Source organism: Myxocyprinus asiaticus, chromosome 41 (assembly GCF_019703515.2).
Source record: "Myxocyprinus asiaticus isolate MX2 ecotype Aquarium Trade chromosome 41, UBuf_Myxa_2, whole genome shotgun sequence".
Classification (NCBI taxonomy): domain Eukaryota; kingdom Metazoa; phylum Chordata; class Actinopteri; order Cypriniformes; family Catostomidae; genus Myxocyprinus; species Myxocyprinus asiaticus.
In genome coordinates, this window is record NC_059384.1 from 19,950,550 (window position 1) to 19,970,582 (window position 20,033).

The 20,033-nt window shown below is 44.2% G+C and overlaps 1 protein-coding gene across 2 annotated transcripts in view; it reads right to left on the bottom strand.

The window, feature by feature from the left end:
• Positions 1–20,033, bottom strand: part of LOC127432107 (neuropilin and tolloid-like protein 1) — a 182,068-nt gene that overhangs the window by 137,592 nt on the left and 24,443 nt on the right. The window lies entirely within an intron of this gene.

Consider the following 20,033-nt stretch of genomic DNA (forward strand, 5'->3'; position numbering starts at 1 on the left):
AAACTATTTATAAGATAAAATTGGTAAAATTAAGTTAGTAGGTCTTATAATTACCAGCATTAGCTGACAAAGAATTTCTGTCATATGTAGGCTGTGGCAGCAGGGGCATGGTCAAGCGTCCGTCCGGAGAGAGAGAAAGCGGTAAGGGCGCTTGCACCTGAGCTAGATTATGTTTAACACCTGTTTCTAATTCCAGTGAGCATGGGAGAGCAGCATATAAGCAGCCTCGCCACCAGCAGAGAGAGAGACAGTCTGGCACAAGGAAGGCCACGGTGCTCCTGAAGCTGTTGCGTTCATTCTGTTGTATTTGTGAAGCTGATGTGTTTAAGTAACTACGTGCCTGTAAAAGCTAATGTGTTTAAGTGACTACGTGCCTGTGAAGCTGATGAGTTTGTGAAGTTGTAAAGCACTGAAGTGGCCGAATAAAAGTCTAACCTGAGCCTGGAAACCCCGCTTCCCTGTGTTCTCCTTCCCTTCTGCTGCAAAGTTTGTTACACTGGTGCCGAAACCCGGGTTCCTGAAGTACGCCCCATGGAGTCCTCGCAGTTGGCCGAGATCCTCAAATCCCTCGCCGGCCTACACCAGACACACCAATAATCCCTGCTTCGTCAAGACCAAGACCACCGGTTCTTTGAGATCCTACGAGCTCAAACAGAGGACCGGCATGTGATTCGGAGCCTCCTCAGCCAGGAGAGAGCCCCAGCCGCGACCCCGGACAACCACAGCCCCCTGCCCCCACCCACACTACTGAAGATGGGGGCAGAAGATGACCCAGAAGCTTTCCTCGACTTGTTTGAGAGAACCGCCGATATCTGGACCTGGCCGCGAGATCAGTATGTGGCCCGGATCCTCCCGTTGCTGTCCAGGGAACCCCAGCTTGCTGCACAACAACTGCCGGCGTCCGTTCCTGCCCCGCAGAGGCGAGAAGTCCCGTCACCGAAGCCGGTTCCTAACGCGCAGGGTTTCCCATCGCCCACAGCATCAACAGTGCCCCGCCACTCTCCCCCTCAGGTGGAAGTGTCTGCCGATGCAGGTGTGGGCGTGGCACCTGGGCCGGTCTGCTGGAGTTACAGGGATCCGGCATTGGTGGACACGGGTTGTAATCAAACCACTATCCACCAATGCTTGGTTCAACACAAGGCTTTGTGCACAGCTAAAATGGTGAGGGTGAAGTGTGTGCATGGGGATATTCACAACTACCCTGTGGTGACCCTTGTGATTAAATTCCGGGGAACAAAACATAAAGTGGAGGCCGCGGTTAGTTCCCGCCTCACCCATCCACTGATTTTGGGGACTAATTGGCCTGAATTTAGAAATGTATTAAAGGAATATGCACAGATGGATCCTGCACAAAAGCTATGAGATGTGAAATGTGCGATGCTCTGGCAGGGGAGGCGGAGCCAGGGCCGTCTTTGTCTGCTCCACATCAGGATGACATGAGGGGGGGAGAGGCTGCAGCCCCTCCTGTCCTTAGGGGATTTCCCAAAGGGAATTTCCCTTTGGAGCAGTCCTGAAATTGTGGAGGGAGGCGGTCCCTGTGACGTTGGCTATGGTAGTCCCGGAGAGGGCGGAGCTCGGGCTGGAGGTGAATACAAAACACAATAATTTCACCGGAGACCATCTCTTACCGTATCAACTCGCAGAGATTGCCAAATTGCAAAAGGAGTTTGCAGACGTGTTTTCCCCTCTACCGGGTCGTACAAACCTCATCCAGCACCACATCGAGACCGAGCCGGGGGTGGTGGTACGTAGCCGTCCCTACTGATTGCCCGAGCACAAAAAGAAAATTGTCCGGGAAGAATTGGATGCAATGCTTAATATGGGGGTAATAGAGGAATTCCACAGCAATTGGTCCAGCCTGGTTGTTCTAGTTCCTAAGAGTGACGGGTCTGTACGGTTCTGTGTGGACGCGGTGTCTAAATTTGATGCTTACCCAGTGCCTGTCAAGGCTGTGAGGGACAGACTTACAGTATCTTCATTGCCATGCACTGTATAAAGTTGTATTATTAAGATGTTTTCTGGTGTTTTATGTCTACTGAAGTTTTTAGGAAAGGTTTTTTTTTTTTTTTCATTGATTCATCAGCTAATTGGAATCAATCCAAAATATTTTAAACAACTGTTCAACCCAATGAAGAGACTGTGAGTCTACACCTCACAGCCTCATTGTCATATACATCAAATATTAAAGATGGCACAACTGTGAATAAGGTGTGAGTTAACCGGGCTGAAGGACCTGTTTGATCAAGCAATGGAAGATGTGCAAAATGGACACCTATGTTTATTCAGGAGTTAACCATGAACCATTTATTACCAACATTATTAACCTATGAAAATGTACTTTATATATTAATAAGGTACCGATATTAGTAAGTTAGAAATGTACCTTAATGTAAGGTGAACACATGTGAACCATTTATTAATGAGTTACAAACGTTAGTAAATGTAAATGTGTAGTTTAATGTAAAGTGAACACCTCTGAACCATTTATTAATGAGTTGCAAATGTTAGTAAACGAAAATGCATAGTTTAATATAAAGTGAATACCTGTGAACCATTTATTAATGAGTTATAAATGTTAGTAAATGTAAATGTGTAGTTTAATGGAAGTGAACACCTGTGAACCATTTATTCAAGAGTTACAAATGTTAGTAAATTAAAATGTGTAGTTTAATGTTAAGTGAACACCTGTGAACCATTTATTAATGAGTTACAAACGTTTGTAAATGAAAATGTGTACCTTAATGTAAAGTGACCACCTGTGAGCCATTTATTAATGACTTTCCAACATTAGTAACCTCTGAGAGTAAAACTTATTGTAACTTGCACAATAAAGAGACCTTTATTAAACTAGTTTCCAACTAATGCACTCCATTTATTAATGAGTGATTTTTAATGCTTCAAGATTACATAATTTATCATACATATTATTCCATTCATAAATGAAGCTATATCATGTAATGTAGTCTGATGAACATTAAGCCATTCTGAACTTTACACAAAGCAAATAACCAGTATAACAGATACTAATTAACATTAACTAATGTTGGAAAGTCATTAATAAATGGCTCACAGGTGGTCACTTTACATTAAGGTACACATTTTCATTTACAAACGTTTGTAACTCATTAATAAATGGTTCACAGGTTTTCACTTTACATTAAGGTACACATTTTCATTTACTAATATTTGTAACTCATTTATAAATGGTTCACAAGTGTTCACATTACATTAAACTACACATTTTCGTTTACTAACGTTTGTAAACTCATTAATAGATGGTTCACAGTTGTTCACCATACATTAAGGTACACTTTCAGCTTACTAATGTTGGTACCTTCATATATAAAGTACATTTTCATAGGTTAATAATGTTGGTAATAAATGGTTCATGGTTAACTCATGAATAAACAACATTGGTATCTATTTTGCATTAAGGTACCCTTTCTGAGGTTACAAGGTTGATATATTAATCTTAAAGCTTTATAAGGTATGATTAAAGTTAGTTCATAAATAGGCAATAATTGTAAAGATTCATGAACAATCTTTTTATAAACAATAAAGAAATTTGAATCGTCAAACAATGCTGTGTGTGAACATGAAGACCTGCAGTGGACTGTGTAAGACACCACTCGGAGTAGAACCATTGTTTTTACATTAACATTACCAGGAAAGTGTCATTGTCATAGACATTACAATAATGAATATAGACACAACACCTTTTAATCTCTATACTAGTCTATTTTTGCATAAATGATGAATTATGACAATTCATGATTTAGATTAGAGGTGAGGTGAAATATGCACTTCTCTCTCTCTCTCTCTCTCTCTCTCTCTCTCTCATGCCGTCACTCACTCTCTCACCATCTGACTGCAAGCACAGCTAATTCACATATTGATTTTGGGGGTAATTGGCTCTGGTAGAAAAAAAAAAAAAGGTTAGGATAGGAAGATAAAAATGTTGGGAGCTAAATAACATTGTACTATTGGATTCTTTAAGTTTTGCTTCTTGCCTGTGATAAACACAATGGATTTCCCTTGAATGAAAGGCAGATTTTGATAAGCCTGTGCACATTCTGTGCTTGCAAACAAGCCTAGTGCTTCTGGAGCATAGTGAGCGAGACGACCTCTGTATGCAGCTAGCGTGGATGTGCTCAAAATGCTGAATCAAACACAGTCCATTGAGCACTACAATAACATAATTTGCTTAAAAGTTTCAGCATTCTGTTCTGCATTATGCTTTTTTCCTAATACAATATATGGAAATAATAGGCGTTTTCCAAATGACAAAAAACAACAACTGCTCTTTAAAACCAATTCAATGCTCCATTAAGCAGTCTAGACTGCACCTGGCTCCCCAAAACAGAAACGATGCAAAGAGCCCAATACTGTAAGTCTGGGGGAGATAAACATAATGTGCAGGGAATTTAGTTCTTTTCCACCTTGTCTGCAAGCGCTTGTGCCAAACATCTCAGTCTGATAGCATTACTTTAGCAAATTAGATCTCCTCCAGACATTAGCCTACTCAACTGTGTGGCACAACTGTATTTTTCATGACAGGGTAGAGGGAAGCTTTTGAAAAGAGCCCAGGAGTTAGTTTAGAAATCAGGAAAACCAGTGTTTGTCCTTTGCCATAAACATGCATGCACCAAGGGTTCAAGGTTTGGTTGGTTTGCATGGTCCGACCCATTAGCCCCTGCTAGTCACATGGCATTTATGGCTCAGGTGACTGGTTCAAAAAACATGTGCCCAGAACTGAGCAGCCATTACCAAAGACAGCAGCAAGCAGGTTGTGTACTTCTAATAGGGTTGCCAAATTTCTACCACCAAAATACGGGACATTACAGTCTTAGATAAGCAAAAAATAAAAAATAAATTCAGTGGGGCTCCAGTGTGAGATGCTGCGCAATGGTTAAAGATGACCACCTAAGGCTTGTTTACATAAGAAAATTCTTTAAAACAACACAGCCAGACACAAAAATGTGTTAGGTGTGAATGGCTCCTAATACGCTTAAAATGAAAACCGTTTAAATACAATGACTTGGAAGAACAAAATTTATATCAATCTTCACTTTTAATAAACACTACTTTTTGCCAAAAGAGCAACGCTTCAATCAATGGACAAAGACAATATTTTTCTGTCAAGCATTTTCTTCCCCATAATTAAGCTTAAGCCTTTTCGATTTTAAAAGCTCAACAAACCGGCTTTCTGTTTAAAATTGGGCTCATCAGTTTTTAGACAGTATATGACTAATGTGTCAAAAATAGTATATATCACTTTAAAAAACTGCCTTCCAGTGCCACTGTCTCAGTACAAGTCTTAGTACTGTTTTAAGCAACCATGCATCAGGGTGTCATGTATTCCCTGTTTTTGTCAGACTTTTATGTTGAAATTCTTGTTTAGTTCTCGTTCCTGTTTCCTGTTAGTTTTGTAGTCCTTTGTAGTTTCTTTTCATGGTTGGTTTTCCCCTGATTGTTTCCCTAGGTGTTCCTCATTCCCTTGTTTTCCCTTGTATATTTAAGCCCTTGTTTCCCCTGGTTTCTTTGTCAGTCTTTGCATGTATTGTTTGATGCTCTGTGCTTGGTACCCTGTGTTTTGTTTCCTTATATTCTGAGTTACTTTGTTTATCTTTGTTTTATTAAAGCTGCGTTTAGATCCTCATTCCTCACCTGCCTCATCACAGAAAGACTGACCAAAAATGGATCTAGCGGCTGTCCGAATTTTGCTTCTGAAGCAAAGGGACCGTCTAGTTGAGAATCACGTCCATGAGTTTTTAGAGCTAGCAAATTTAGTGCACTATCCAGACCGCTCTCTGGTGGTTTTCTTCCGGACCGGTCTGAATAGTGCACTGAAGGAACTGATGCCTCCAGCTGATCCTCACTGGACGCTCTGCGAATATGTGGAGAAGGCTCTGGAACTTTGCGGATCCCTTTACACAGTGGATTATGGTGGGAACCCCGAGCCAAAACCTGCATCTTCTGCTCCCTCGTCCAAGCCTTCCACGGCTCCTCGCTCCAAGCCTTCCACGGCCAATGAGCTGGAAGCCTCGTCCGTCCCAGAACCTGCGTTTCAAACCTCGCCCGTCCCTGAGCCTGCGTTGCCAGCCTCCTCCATCCTATCCGATTGCAAATCGATTTAGACTCCAAGAAGGATAAATGGTTCTTAAGGCATTGTCAACAGACTCCATAAAGTTCATTTTCTCAGTATTGATCATTCTGTCACTTTACTCACCAACATGTTTCATGTTGTATGTGTTAGATTAGTGTGTTTAGAATAGCAATAAAGTTTGTCTGTATTCAAAGATGATTTGACTGTGGTAAATTTTGATAAATAATCTCATCCCTGTTTTTAAGAGATTTCGCTTCAAAGCTATACCTAAATATGTGTGATATTATTTTCAATAAGCCATGAGAATAATATTACTCCAATAAGTGAATTAATCATAATCTAGCTAATTCCTTACAATAGAAATTGTGAGAGGATACGAGACCTTGTATTACGTTTTTTAATGGTGGAGAATTTTATTCAGACAAATAATCTAATTATTTGTCATTTATCTTGCTTATAATGGTTGTCGAACGCGACTAATTCCATTATAATTTCCTTACATATGTAGGTGCTACTGGTTGTTTAAATCAGTTTTACTATCAGAAATAATCGATAATTAATTGTTATTAATTATGGAATATTCAAATAACAATTAAATAACTAAATAGAATTTAACTCATTAAACTATTCTCCAGAAATAATCAATAATTAATTGTTATTAATCATGGAATAATCAAATAACAATTAAATAACTAAATAGTAATTAAATGGAATTTAATTCATTAAACTCTATTATCGGGGCACCACTCTTTGAAAAGAGAAATGATAGCAAGTTACTGATTGAGTCTCATAAAACAAAATCTACCCTGTAGGTTGAGTATCTTAATTGTTAATCAAAATAATCAAAAAAGGGAAAAACTAGTTAAATTATTGGTATACAAATCCAACAGTAATCTAGTTACAGTTAGTTTCTAACACCAATAACATAATAGTACTCTGAGGTAACTTGGGAGTTCTTCACATGGCAGAGGTTGGCTTCAACACAACATTCAATCAAAAACAAACAGGAGTACTTATTATAATATAACAAGATTTATTATAATCAAGCAGTAGTGAACACAGCCAATACTATCTGTATATAATCCAAAAATAAAATCAAGGATATCCTAAGCTAACAGTGGAGCTATATGCTAGTGTGTGTGTGTGTGTGTGTGTGTGTGTGTGTGTGTGTGTGTGTCCAGGTGTGGTAACAAAAGGAATCAAAATGGAGGATCAGGTTCAAAATGGAGGGTTAAATCCAAAATGGAGCTAATACCACGTGCGGATGGAAATGAGCGGACACTCAAAGGAACTGACGGAACAGGCGGGAGAATTTGGTTCGCCAGCCAGTGAACACAGCCAATACTATCCGAATATAATCCAAAAATAAAATCAAGGAAATCCTAAACAAACAGTGGAGCTATATGCTAGTGTGTGTGTGTGTGTGTGTGTGTGTGTGTGTGTGTGTCCAGGTGTGGTAACAAAGGAATCAAAATGGAGGATCAGGTTCAAAATGGAGGGTTAAGTCCAAAATGGAGCTGATCCCATGTGTGGATGGAAATGAGCAGACACACAAAGGAACTGACGAAACAGGCGGGAGAATTTGGTTCACCAGCCTGAGTCGAACACAAACCGAGGTGCCACTCACTCAGTGAATATCAGTGAGAGAGAGAGAATGAGAGCGAGAGAGAGCGAGGAAAAATGCATGCAGTTTAGTTAAGGGTAACCGCTCGTAACAGCGGGACTGAATTACTAGTTCAAATCACTCAACAAAACAAACGTAACCCCAAAAGAAACAAAACAAATCTCCCAACTCGAAGCAGCGAGCAGAGTTTAACATACAAATATACTCAAAACATCAGCATTTAGAATCAAAAATACGATTTAGATTCACAAGAAAAATCACAGTTTCTAAACTAAATCTGCCCAGATATCAAGCCTTACTTGGGAAATCCTGTGTGATTTCAGTAGGTTTGTCCGTTGGAATTCCTGTTGCATTGAGCAGTCAGGAGAGACTGTCTGGATGGTTCTTTGTCTTACGCTCGTCAGCGAAAAGACGCGTCTCTGCTTTATTCTTCGGATCCAGCGATGGAGAAGAATGAAGAAAGTAGTCAACGTCGAATGAAAAAGAGGGAGAAGGGAAACTGGTCGCCTTTCCGTTTTTCAAAATAAATTCACTGTTGCTTTACAGTGAAACTGAACTGGTTGATATAAGTATACTATAAGACTTGAACAAAGCTAAGTTAATCTTACTCTACCGTGGCCAAATGGTGAGGTTAGAAAAACGTGGTCTCTTTGTTCTCAGTCCAAACGGAGGGAAAACTCCTTCAGTACGTGCACAGTACATATGTTCCTTAACAGCCAGGCAGAGCTTAGCACAGAGAGGCCGAAATTCATCTGTCCGTGGATTTTGTTGACGAGATGACGTCATCGGTCGTAGGCCGCTCGACCAATGGCATTTGAGACTGGGTCCATGGGCGGGACTTCGCATCCAGTTGTGAATTTGTGAAGGATCCTGGGAAACTGAGTTCAATGTCTCTCCTTTTGATCATAGAACAAAGGGCCATGCGGACTCTGCTGCCATTTTAAGTGGGCCAAGGCCCTACACCTCCCCCCTTTGGTCTTAAGGTTGGGGTTCCTGAGTTTTCAATGATTATGAAAAGGAAAATGGGAAAGATTGTTACAGTTAGTATAACTGTTCCTGGGCAGAGTTAGGAGCAGTTAGTGGTAGAGGGGTAGACAGGAGCTTGAAACGCTGTGGAATGAGTGTCATTGCATCCAGTCTAGTGTGTAGTGTTTGGATGTGTCTGTGCATAGCGTATGCGATACCTGCCGTGATGATCCAACCACTAAGGAGGAGCCCAAGGGCAGTCAAACTGATGGGGTGTTCTTGATAAGCCGATAACTTTCCTATACGATTGAAAAATGTAGTCGTGAGCCCAGTCGATTTGAGACTGAACTTTACTAATTTGGTCCCTTCAGCTAGAAGCTGTTGTTGAAGGGTGTCGTCAATAGTGAGGTTGTGGCCTCTGAATGCGTCCATCATCTCAATCTCTGAATCGTGTCTCTCTGGACTGAGATGGTGGAGGACAATGTCGGCTATATGTACCGTGGCTCCTTGTGGGACCTTCAAGAACACGTTTGGTTTGGGATTGTTAACTTAGTCGTATGACATTAGGATCTCGGTGGCAGGGGTACTGGCAAGCCATCGACTACCAGCTCTTTCTTCCCTAGATTCTGTCCCTTCGTCTTTAACAGACATACTAGCCTGGCATTTTTGCTCTGGGGTGTCAGCCCTCAGACTGCACAGGTGGTTGGTTATATCTCTGATAAAGGGGTTGCTGGGGCAAACCCAATGTATGTCCTTGGTGTTCGTACACATGCTCAGATTGGGAATAAGGTAGAGAGAGGGGTCATCATCGTGGTAGGCAAGCACCGGTGGTGTTTTGATATGTACATGTACATTAACTCAACGTTCAATATGGATTTCAGTCGGTAAATGTTCCGTTTCTCTATAATGGGTAAGTTAAGGATAAATCCTATCTCTAGGTTCTGAGGATTTATATGGATGGGTATTGCACTGCCAAGGCTGTATGCCAGATGTATCTGAGAAGTTTGCACAACGGTGGTAGTGGCCGATCTAAGGATTTGTTCAACCATGTTTAGGGGAATTAGGTAGGATGGGATCTTTCCCCCATCCAGGCTGTTAACTGACGTGCTAATTTCCCTTACAAGGTCATGCATTAGATCTCTGACCATTCGCACATATGTTATGTCTGATCTCACAACTTCTGACAAGGCATCCAGAGCATGCAAAGTGTTATTTAAAATTGCTGAGTGCATGTTTACTGTGAGTATGGTACCCTGTAGGGTTTTATCCAGATCCTGTAACTGTTCTTGTTGTAACAGGAGTTTCTCTTGGATTTCTGGCATTTCATCGTTAAGTTCACCCATTTGTCTTTGGAGTGTACCGAGACTGACGGAGTTGGCAGCCGAAAGGCCGATAGAGAACAGGGAACCAATGGCCGATGCTGCTACTAGCAGGCCACCGAGGAACCGCTTTGGTCATTTATTCCCACTGAGTTCTTCCTCTGTGACTAGGAATTTCTGCAGTTGTTCTAGGATATGGACAGTTGTCAATTTGGCATGTTCAACTGTGTCCTGGGTTTGGGTTCCGCTTACCCTGCCCTCCATCATCTGTGGAGGTAACTGGATGTGTTTGCGATACACATCCCAAGGATCTAAACGAACGTATATTTTTTTGGGTGTAGAGGTGGCAATGGGTGATTAAGAGCCCAGGGGTCTCCTGTAGGACAATACCGGTTGGCGGGCCGGTTTCTACCACCTCATTGGCTTGTGCGAGCTGTAGGTTGAGGAAGATGCCAAGGATCCAAAGGAATTTCATCCTGAAACATACAAGAGTCTCGTTACCTTGTGTTTGTGGGAGTAGTCTTAAGGGTTAGTGCATGCTAGTGTATGAGTAAAGCATGCTACACCCAACTACAAGAGACACTATTGCTGTGGGTCTGCTCCCCTTTGGAGTGGAGACTGTTCAAAGGGCTTGATCTGATTTGAATTGACTCATTTGTACGTTGGTGTTTGGTTTGGCTTCGAGATACGGATTTGGTAAGCTACCAGAGAGAGCTTCCCTATAATCTCAAAGGGGCCTAACCAGCTTGGTAGGAACTTTTTGGCGATTCCCACCGGTTTAGCGAACTTGAAGTAGAAGACTTTATCACCTACTTTATATTCGCGGTCAGACGTTTTCCTATTGTAATAGGCCTTTTGTCCTTTGACACTGGTTTCCAGGTTTGTTTGGGCCCAAGCAAACATAGTTTGGAGGTGTTTGCGTAACTCAGTCACGTACTGATGTGTAGTATATGCGGTTGCAACACTGACGTCTTCTGGATGGTACAGCAGATGCAGTGGGAGAGTCATTTCCCTCCCAGTCATCATTTCAAAGGGTGTGACCCCCGTGGTGCGGTGTGGAGTAGACCTGATGGTCATCAGTACCAAAGGGAGTTTCACGTCCCAATCTTTGCCATTGCTGTTGACATACTTCTTGAGCATGCTGTCAATGGTACGGTTGGTTCGCTCAACCTGACCTGATGACTGGGGGTGGTATGCAATGTGGAATTTGGCTTCCACACCCAACATTTCCCACATTGTTTTCATCACAGCTGCCATGAAATGAGTGCCTCTGTCTGAGTCGATTGAGAGGGGCAGCCCCCAACGGCTGAACACATGGTTCACCAGCATGAGTGCTGTGATTTTAGCCATGTCATTGGGTGCTGGCAAACACTCCACCCATTTTGTAAATGCACAGGTGACAGTGAGGAGGTATTTGTTTCCTCGTGCCGACTTGGGTACTGGTCCGATCCAATCCATCCGCAGATTGGACCAAGGAAACGTGATTCCCTTAACCTGCAGTGGAGCTCGATTCAGTGGCCGGGAAGGACGGAACTGACAACAGATCAAACATCCCTTTACATAGGCATTAGTGTCTTTGAGCATAAATGGCCAGTACGCAACCTGTTGGAGGGTGTAGTAGGTAGCTTTGTAGCTCCTGTGACCTCCAATGGGAGCATCGTGGGCATGTATTAGCATCACCCCCCTATGGTCGGTCGGAACGACCCACCGGGGTGGACAAGGACCATCGGGAACATAGACCAACAGGCCTTTCTCAAGTTTCAGGTGTTGTTGTACCTGACAAAGAGCTTTTAGTTCTTTTGAGTCCTGTAAAGAGGATGGTAGGACCTGTTGTGTTTGAGGTTCCCTCAACCGCTGCCGGATTGCCTGGATCACCGGGTCCCATTCCTGAATGGCACTCAAGTCTGTGTTGCCCGGTTGTCGACCCAGGTTCACAGTCTGCAAGCAGTTTTGGGGACGGTTCTCTCTTGCCTGTCTACAGGTGAGAGCATTCACTGAGCAAGACAGTGGTTTAGGGAGCCACTCCTCCTTGAATTCCCATAGTGGGTCCTGTACTGCACCTCGCTTAGCTAAACGATCAGCTTCATCGTTGCTCTCTTTGTCAGGGCCAAGGGTTTGTGAATGACCTTTGACCTTCTTCCAATACACAGTCATCCCTCGGTCAGTCACGAGTTGGTCACACGCCAAGAAGAGTTCAGAGTGTTTGATCTCTTTACCTCTGGCATTCTTCATGCCATTTTCTTTCCACGTGGGGAAGTGTGAGACGAAACTGTGATGGGCATAGTTAGAGTCAGAGCAGACTACCAACTGCACAATAGCCGACCTAGCGGCTTATTGCAACACAATGAGTGCTGCGGCAATTTCTACGTACTGGCTAGTCTTTGCACCAAGTTGGTAACTGTCTGGCGCATGAACAACGTAATTGACCCAGACTATGCCCACTCCAACTCGGGTCTGGCTCTCATGGTGAAAAGAGCAGCCATCCACGTAAACCTTCGGGAGGTCCTGACAGACGGTTTCATCATAGTAATGATGATTTGAGGGAAGAGAAGGAGTGGTAATGAGGAAGGGCGGGGAACCTGTCTGTCCTTCACAGTCACAATGATGGCACTCGGCCAGGCCCTGACCCAAAGCCATCTTGTGGTTCTGAGCGTACCTGATTTCGATGTCGTAGCCTTGTAGTGCCATCATCTGTTGGACACTCGTCCTTCTCTTAGCCGCTGGCTATTGAGGAAGGAGACAGGCTGGTGGCAAGTTTCAATGATTACCTTCTGACCCCCGATGTAGCTGCAAAAGTGTTCCACAGCCCAGACTGTGGCTAGGAGGGCTCTCTCACAGTCAGAGAACTTCAGCTCTAAACTGCTCAGAGGTCGGCTTGCGTAGGCAACGACTCTGTTCTCTTTGTCATACCTCTGTGCCAGGGTGGCGCTGAGGCAGTGGGAGGAGAAGCTCGCCTCTAAATGAAACTCCTTATCCTTGTCTGGGTAGGCAAGACAAGGAGCTGAACAGAGCTTTGCTTTCAGTTCTCTGAAAGCCTGCTCTTGAGGGTCTCCCCATTCAAAGACCTTGTCTTTCCGGAGGAGCTCAGTAAGGGGCCTGGCTATCTCCGCATAGTCCTCGAAGAACTGTCTGGAGTAGTTGCAGATGCCCAAGAAGCTCCTGAGTCCCGACACGTCAGTTGGGGCTTTGATGTTTTGGATAGCTTGAACTCTCCCTGCTTGGGGTTCAATGCCATTGGCACCCACCAATAAGCCCATGTACTCAACCTTGGTGCAGCACCACTGACCCTTGGAGAGGGCCAGCTTGGCTCCTGCGCTGGAAAGCTGGCTGAGCACGTATCGTATTTCAGTCAGATGTTCTTCAAATGTCTGACTTCGCATGAGGATGTCATCCACATAGATCAGGTTGCCGCGGGCAGCAGCATCACTCATGGCTTTGTGCAAGAAGATATTAAACTCAGCTGGAGAGTTTGAATATCCGAATGGGCATCGGTTCCAAGTGAACTGTCGATTGCCAAAAGAGAAAGCCAGCTTGTACTGATCTACTGGGTCGACTGGCATTGTCCAAAACCCATTGGACACATCGACGGTTGAAAAGAAACAGGCTCTTTTCACTTTCGCAAGCCCCTGATCCAGGTGGATCATGGGCCATCGTGAAAGAGGGACCTGTTTGTTCAGTTGTCGATAGTCAATTGTCAAGCGCCACTTTCCATTTGGCTTCAACACTGGCCACAATGAGGAGTTGTATGTGGAGTTACACTCCCGAATAATGCGTTTCCTTTGCAACGTGTCAAGTATCTCTTGGATTGACTCGTAGGCAGCTAAAGGAATTCTGTACTGGCGTACGAATGTGGGTCAGTTGGGATACGAACTGTATGGAGTTCGGTGATTCCACAGTTGTTGGAATCCCTTGAAAAGATCTGTTAGAAGTCGTAAAACAACTTCCGCAGTTCTTGTCTTTGACCCTCTGTCGTTAAGGCGTCTGCCTTAGTGAGTTGTTGTGCTATTTCATCCTCGAACCCCGGATAAGGTTCCTCTGGTGGGGAACCAGCTTCATCACCAGTTGAAATCATGTCAACCGAGTGTGCAGTGAGGGCATACACAATCATGTCCGTTTCCGTGCCCAAGGCAGTACTGCAGACTTCTTTATTGTGTAGTCCCTCATGACAAGCAACTGTGATCATTTTGTTTGGGAAGGTGAGAAGGAGGGGTTCGAGGTTCTCCCCCCTCGTCAAGGATGGAGACAGCTCTCCAATCACGGGCACTGTCAGCTCGAAGTCATGAAATGAGCTGTCGATCAGCAACCCTAATTGTCTACGTGCCGTCACAACAATTGGTATGTTCGTTAGGTTCTGGACAAGCAAGCTGAGTGGTTGTTGAGCTCAAGCAGAGGTGTACCACAGATGGTCAGGCTGAGTTCCCAGAAGTATGGCAAGGGTTGGAAGAATGCCTGTGAACCAGGTATCATCTGTCCCTTGAGGATCATGAGGTGGACAGGGGCACCTGCAGTTCTAGCTGGGATAGTCAGGTCCAACTCGCTCGCTGCCTGACACGCCTGAGGGATGGTCTGATCAGACAACATGTGTTCTGGATCAACCACTGCCGGATGGTTTTCAATGCTTGCCTGAGACCATAGGACCTGGTTGACAGTGTCCAGTAGAACACCTAACCTAACAAGGACATCGGCCCCCATAAGGAGTGAGGAATCAAGTTGGGGAATCACACTCATGAAGTGTGTAAACCTCTTCTTTCCAATTTGAATGGAAAGAGCACATATCCCAATAACCTTGATGGGCCTCTGCGGTGACTCTGCAGAAAGAAGGCGGTGACTTTTGCGCACGAAAGACAGAGAGGAGCTGTTCTGACACAACTTGTCATACAAAGCTTGACTAACAGCAGACTTCTCAGACCAGAGTGCGACAAACACATCAGGTACCAAGATACCGTTAGCATGCACGCCTCCAGCTATGCAGGGGCTGTACAAAGCTGGGTTTGAGTTTTCTAGTGAGCAAAGGAATGATTCGTGGGTGCTCACGGGTCTGCCAAGCTGCAGTGTTGGTGGAGTCATAGATAACTCAAGAGGCTCAGAGCCAAGATGAGTCTGAATGTCTGAGTAATGACAAAGCACTGACTCAAGAACAGTGTCACAAGTGGTCTTTCCTGATTCTTGGATATAAGTGACCCGGTCATCTGAAGCGTGACGGCTGTGGGCTAGACGGACCGGATTCGGGGTTGCGACCTGGGCCCACATGTGCCCGCGAAGGCAGTTGATCAGCGGGGCCAGTCGGTCCAGCAGGTCATGGCCGATAAGAAGTTGTTCTGTGTCGAAAGCACAGATGTAAATGGGCTGTAGCTGACAAGGCTCACATCACAGGACTCTGTCTGCAGTGCTTTACCATGAGAGAGCATTGCCCTGGCGACTTCTGTGAAAGTCTCCTCGCACATTAGGCTGATTTCAGACCCAGTGTCCAGTAACGCATGGATGTCTATACACCTTCCTACCGACACTGAGGTGTATATGCATCTGGCATTACCCTTGTGGACAAGGTCTCCCAAAAATTTAAAAAGCAGAGCATGGGTATTGGGCATGACTGCCAGTGGGTGCGTCTGGGTCTTCCCTGTGTTCTTCTCCCAGCCTACAAAGTAGACTTTGGGGAAAGAACAGGGAAGTGTATGGGCTAGTCACGCTGACGGACTGTCACCATCGGGTTTTTTGTGGCCATCGTCTGACCCTTCGATGTGCTTTGTCACGTCCGCTAAGCTTTTCTGGATGAGGCTGAGCTGACGCTTCAGATCACTCTTTCCAGGAGGCTCTGAATGATTCCCTTTGTTTCCATTCCACTGTCTGGGGCTTTTTACAAACCCAACATTCTTTTTCTTTGGAGAGGGATTCTGTTTTTTCTGTTTTTTCTGACCCTGGGAGGGACCCTTTTGGTCATTCCCTTGGTTTCTCCAACCCCCCTGTGGGTAGTTGGGCAAACGTTTTGGGGCTGCCACTTCGCAGCTTACTCTAGGCTGAGGTATTTCATAGCCCTCAAGCCCTAAGTCTGTCCTCTCTGAAGACTGGATGTCTAGGACTCTGACATAGTCTTCTGGTTTATCAGTCGGACGCACGACTGTTTCCCAAGTCATTTGGGCCATCTTCCTAATTCCCTGCATGGTCAGTCTACCCTGTTTACACATCAGTGTAACGTGGGTTTGCACGCAGGGATGGAGGTTTTGGAGGAAGAGAGACCTGAATCCTCGCTCTTCTTCCAGACCTGGCTCATTACTTCCTTGGAAGTATGCATTTCTTAAACGCCTATAGTACTCCCTAGGAGGCTCCAACTGCTTCTGCTGGATGTGGATGGCACTGAGGGTGGCTGATGTTTCATCAGTATATGGCGAGTACTCCTCGCACAGAACCCTGCAAAGCCTCGGATAGCTGTCACGAATACGTGGCGGTTGAGTCTCGACGAAAGTGTGGACACTTCTGGAAGTTGTTTTCCAGATGAGTTTCAACTTCTCACGCGCCGAGGCATGAGGCAATTCGGCAAGACAATGTTTGATTTCCCTAAGGTAATCGTTGACATTTGAATCTCGGCTTGCTGGGTCGAAACGTTCTATGTCCTTTGCAAAGGAGTCAAGCTGCCGCATGCTTAGACCTGTGTCTTGGTCCCGCTTGTATCCATCTGACTCGTCAGAGGATGAGTACCAGTGCCCGCCCCCATTGCCATGGCGTCGGGTGAGACCACTTCCTCCTTGTGGAGAGGAAGGCGTCCTGCTGGGGCGGGGCCTAAAAGACGCCTGAGGGGAAGATTGCTGAAATGTGGCCTTGCCCCCGAAACATGGTGGACTCACGTCCCGAACAGGGATGCGCTCTAATTACGGGAGTTGGAGCAACGGTTTTGAAATACTACCTGAACCAGGGGTAGGGTATTTCGCCATAGTGCCATCCTGTGATTCCTCTGCCCCACTCTGGTCAAAGATGGGGTAGCGGAGCGCTTCTTGAGCTTTAGCCCGTATGTCTCAACTTTCTTGCCGGACTCAGTCGTCAGCGACCTCTCGGCTTTCCTTTTCAGCTGACTGGAGTCTTTCTACACACTCCTCCAGCATAGTATTGTAGTCTGGAGGTTTCGATGTAAAGCACGATTGCTTGCATCAAGCCGACTACACTGGGCTGTAAGTGTTTTTACCTCGCCCTTGAGTGTTGCTATTTGCAACTGGGCCTTGTGGTGGTAAAGTAGAAACAGCCTACCAACTACCTCCTGGATAGTGGTTACCTTACCTTGAGGATTGTGTGCATTATCTACCACGGCGGCCATTTCAGCATCACACTGAGATGGTGTGTAGCTGTTAAGCTCCTCCCTTTCTTCTCTAGAGACAAGGAGGAGGTCAGCGACCCAGTTGGACAGTGAGGTTTCCTCACCTGACCTGGAAGCTTCAGCTCTGGACGCTGATGGGGACTGGCTACTCATATCTCCCTGGTTTGACAGGTGAGAGGGTGATGTCCAGTGAACCCCTATAGGAACTCTTTATGAGTTCACGATTCTGAAACTTAGCTGAGTTTTGAGGGTGGCGACTTACGACACCTGTTGCTCTGTGGAAAACGCTGACACACCAGTCGTTATCCTGAGGAAAGAATGCACAGGGGGAACCACTTACCTGTCACTCACGAGCAACTGCTTTGTATTACTAACTGTCCCTTGAGCTGCTAATTTAGGTGAAATAATCACAGTATGACTATCAGCACGTCAGACTACTTTGTTAGTATCTAGTGACTGAATCTCTCAAACACAAACAGAAGGAGTAATGAATTAGTACCAAACTAGCAACCACTAACACAACACTTGCAATGATTCACAACCACAACCGGCCTTGTGTCTTAGCAGTTTGAACTTCCTGTAGAAAAAGGAAGCCAAGAGGGGAAACCTTTGGCTACTCTAAAATATTTAGTTATTTGCAAGAATATTGGAGGAAGCCAACAATTATCACGCCTCACACGGGGCACCAATTATTATGTAGGTGCTACCGGTTGTTTAAATCAGTTTTACTATCAGAAATAATCGATGATTAATTGTTATTAATTATGGAATAATCAAATAACAATTAAATAACTAAATAGAATTTAACTCATTAAACTATTCTCCAGAAATAATCAATAATTAATTGTTATTAATCATGGAATAATCAAATAACAATTAAATAACTAAATAGTAATTAAATGGAATTTAATTCATTAAACTCTATTATCGGGGCACCACTCTTTGAAAAGAGAAATGATAGCAAGTTACTGATTGAGTCTCATAAAACAAAATCTACCCTGTAGGTTGAGTATCTTAATTGTTAATCAAAATAATCAAAAAAGGGAAAAACTAGTTAAATTATTGGTATACAAATCCAACAGTAATCTAGTTACAGTTAGTTTCTAACACCAATAACATAATAGTACTCTGAGGTAACTTGGGAGTTCTTCACGTGGCAGAGGTTGGCTTCAACACAACATTCAAACGAAAACAAACAGGAGTACTTATTATAATATAACAAGATTTATTATAATCAAGCAGTAGTGAACACAGCCAATACTATCCGAATATAATCCAAAAATTAAATCAAGGATATCCTAAGCTAACAGTGGAGCTATATGCTAGTGTGTGTGTGTGTGTGTGTGTGTGTGTCCAGGTGTGGTAACAAAAGGAATCAAAATGGAGGATCAGGTTCAAAATGGAGGGTTAAATCCAAAATGGAGCTAAACCACGTGTGGGTGGAAATGAGCGGACACTCAAAGGAACTGACGGAACAGGCGGGAGAATTTGGTTCGCCAGCCAGTGAACACAGCTAATACTATCCAAATATAATCCAAAAATAAAATCAAGGAAATCCTAAACAAACAGTGGAGATATATGCTAGTGTGTGTGTGTGTGTGTGTGTGTGTCCAGGTGTGGTAACAAAGGAATCAAAATGGAGGATCAGGTTCAAAATGGAGGGTTAAGTCCAAAATGGAGCTGATCCCATGTGCGGATGGAAATGAGCAGACTCGCAAAGGAACTGACGAAACAGGCGGGAGAATTTGGTTCACCAGCCTGAGTCGAACACAAACCGAGGTGCCACTCACTCAATGAATATCAGTGAGAGAGAGAGAATGAGAGCGAGAGAGAGCGAGGAAAAATGCATGCAGTTTAGTTAAGGGTAACCGCTCGTAACAGCGGGACTGAATTACTAGTTCAAATCACTCAACAAAACAAACGTAACCCCAAAAGAAACAAAACAAATCTTCCAATTTGAAGCAGCGAGCAGAGTTTAACATACAAATATACTCAAAACATCAGCATTTAGAATCAAAAATATGATTTAGATCCACAAGAAAAATCAGTTTCTAAACTAAATCTGCCCAGATATCAAGCCTTACTTGGAAAATCCTGTGTGATTTCAGTAGGTTTGTCCGTTGGCATTGAGCGGTCAGGAGAAACGGTCTGGATGGTTCCTTGTCTTACGCTCATCAGCGAAAAGATGTGTCTCTGCTTTATTCTTCGGATCCAGCGATGGAGAAGAATGCAGAAAGTAGTCAACGTTGAATGAAAAAGAAGGAGAAGGGAAACTGGTCGCCTTTCCGTTTTTCAAAATAAATTCACTGTTGCTTTACAGTGAAACTGAACCGGTTGATATAAGTATACTATAAGACTTGAACAAAGCTAAGTTAATCTTACTCTACCGTGGCCAAATGGTGAGGTTAGAAAAACGTGGTCTCTTTGTTCTCAGTCCAAACGGAGGAAAAACTCCTTCAGTACGTGCACAGTACATATGTCCCTTAACAGCCAGGCAGAGCTTAGCACAGAGAGGCCGAAATTCATCTGTCCGCGGGTTTTGTTGAGGAGATGACGTCATCGGTCGTAGGCCGCTCGACCAATGGTGTTTGAGACTGGGTCCATGGGCGGGACTTCGCATCCAGTTGTGAATTTGTGAAGGATCCTGGGAAACTGAGTTCAATGTCTCTCTATTTGATCATAGAACAAAGGGCCATGCGGTCTCTGCTGCGATTT